This window comes from Triticum dicoccoides, chromosome 6B (genome assembly GCF_002162155.2).
Source record: "Triticum dicoccoides isolate Atlit2015 ecotype Zavitan chromosome 6B, WEW_v2.0, whole genome shotgun sequence".
In the NCBI taxonomy this organism is placed as follows: domain Eukaryota; kingdom Viridiplantae; phylum Streptophyta; class Magnoliopsida; order Poales; family Poaceae; genus Triticum; species Triticum dicoccoides.
This window is the reverse complement of record NC_041391.1, coordinates 147,920,350-147,922,885: the sequence shown is the minus strand read 5'-3', so window position 1 is coordinate 147,922,885 and position 2,536 is coordinate 147,920,350. Positions and strand designations below refer to the sequence as shown.

The 2,536-nt window shown below is 43.9% G+C and overlaps 1 long non-coding RNA gene across 1 annotated transcript; it reads left to right on the top strand.

The window, feature by feature from the left end:
* Positions 1 to 326: 326 nt before the first annotated feature.
* Positions 327 to 1,928, top strand: LOC119322962. Its single transcript, XR_005156005.1, has 3 exons — positions 327 to 608; positions 1,039 to 1,104; positions 1,868 to 1,928. It is a non-coding gene; the product is annotated as an uncharacterized LOC119322962 (long non-coding RNA).
* Positions 1,929 to 2,536: the final 608 nt, after the last annotated feature.

The window sequence follows — 2,536 nt, the reverse complement described above, 5'->3', positions numbered from 1 at the left end:
CATAATACACACACATACCTCTCTAGGCCCCGCCAAATGCATCAACTACACATTCGCACATGTTACATCATGTACCCCATTGAACATACAAAGGATGAAGGGGATGCTAGGCAGGCTCGCGCCATCCACGTGTCACTATGAATAGTCCGCATCTCCACCCCCACGGCCACGAGGCGTCGGCCCGCATCTCCGCTCCCCTCCCTTCCTCTCTCACGAACCCTAGCGCCGCCACACCACGCGCAGCCGCCGCATCCCTCCCCGCTCTCCACTCGACCCCAACTCCGGGGTCTCCTCTCCCTTGAGCGCTGCCGCTCCACCCTCTCCCCGGACCCTCACCTTCCTTCCTATCCAAAGGAAGGGAAGGGAAGGGGAGGGGATGCCCCAGATCCAGCAGAGCGACGCCCAAATCCGCAGCGGCACCGGCACCGGCGCGCCATTGTCCACCTGGTCCTCGAGGAAGGTCATGGATGGATGGGGGCGGAACCCTAGCCCCACACCCACCCATGGATGACGACGGCGGCGGCCTTCTCTAGGTGGGATGGGGAGCGAAGCTTCCTGATGCAGTGCCCTCAACGCCCGCGACGGGCTGCAGCACCTAGACTTGAAAGGTACGCACGCCCTCCATCCTCCTCCCCTCCCCTCTTCTTCTTCTTCTTCTTCTTCTTCTTCTGGATTGGTTCATGTGCAATAGTAATGGTATTTATCCATCAAATAAATTGCTAGGTATTGAATTCATAATTTTGGTGCAAAGGGTGATGAACTGATGACTGACAAGGATTACATGTTTGAAACCAAACCTGTAAATGTTTTATTTGTTTGTAAACCAACAGTATCGGCACCATTGTAGAAACCGAGTAATAATGCTATTTCCCATGCACTAAACGTCTGGGCAGCTGCATTTTTCCCTTGTATCTTTCCTCATACTGTTAATGACACTATACTGGCTTAATTTTGTCATGTATTCTGAATCACATATTTCAGGTGCAGCTACCTTATTCAGAATAGCTTATTTTTTTCATTCTTGTAATTGATCGTCAGAATACATGTCATCGCTTCTTCAAGTGAAGGTCGTCCTAGTGAATGGTGTCCCTTGTTTAACATCATGTAAGAAGGAACAATGGGTGCAGAATGATATTTTCTTGTTTGAAAATCTTCTGAACTTTACGGGAGAAAATGCAAACTGCAATGAATTTTCTCATAAGCTAGCTTCAGGTGCAGCAATCTTTGTCAATTATTCTTTCTCATTGTCTCATAAGATTCGCGCATCAACGGTTGGCATCACTCGTTTCTGCTACGCATCTCTTGCTGGTTTCCATCTTGAGGAGGAGCTTATGCAATAAAAATCAATGACACCACAAGGCGCCCATACATTGCAATAGTAATCATTGGTCCTTGTTTTATTTTCAGTTCATCCTTTATACATATACATACGGAAGCAATGTTGACATGTGTTCATGGAAAAAATGTTTGTAGAATGAACACGTTTGTAGAATATGAACTGAAAATAACTTATCATTCTACAGAGCTAATCATTTCACTATTGCAATGTGTGTTCTGAACATTTTGATTCTACAAACATGCATTTTGGTGCGTGTTCGAGGAAAAAATGTTGAATCTACCTAGTCTTATCATCCACATTGAAAAGCAAAGCTAATCATTCTTTTGATGCCATGTTAATTAATTTATTTTCTTTTGGATGGTAGACCAACATCATGCAAAGGGCCCATTTTTCCTTCATGAGGTCGAGAGAGAACTTATGGTTTCCCTTTAGTTCTCCTCTGTTAGGATGTGCATACATTCTGTTTTGGTTTTTCTTCCATGTTAATTAATTTCTTTGCTTTTATGTCTTGCTTGATGTGCATTCTAGCCGGGTGCAGGCCACATATTCGGTGCATCTAGCACGCATAACCGGTCCATCGCTATGCCTAGGCAGGAGATCCACCGTGTTGTTCCTCAGGTTCGTCCTACATTTTTAGTGAAAAAGCTAAAATATTGCCTATCCTTCCATCTTTTGTTCTAAGAAAACAACGGATCTCTATCGCCTAGATGTACCTCTACTGGTTCTGCAGAGTTTTCCCGAATTAATTAATTGGTTCGTTGGATGACACAACACCAAAATATTTATAGTTATGTAGGTTTGCCTAATTAAGCACTACCAAACAACCTTACATTTTTTTCTTGAGCAAATCACCAACAAAATGAAAGCCCTAGACAAGGAGCACCGTATGCTTTTGCCATAGTCCCCTTAGCGTGCACTCCCTTTGATACGGCTATAGGAAACACCCAATATCAGCTAATTATATACCTTAGCTTTTAGACTATCAAATAATGCTTTTCTGTCCCTTTTGCCATAGTTCACATTGCATTGTAGTTCCAGCTTGACTACTTGGTTGTGATAATTAAATGGTTGGTCCTTTGGAATTAGTATCCAAGTGCTAATGCAGATAGAGCCGTCCAAGCACGGTGTTATTATGCACAAATGATTAAGTAGCTTTCTACCACCTAATTCAGCATTTGAAATGTTTTCCTTTCCGGC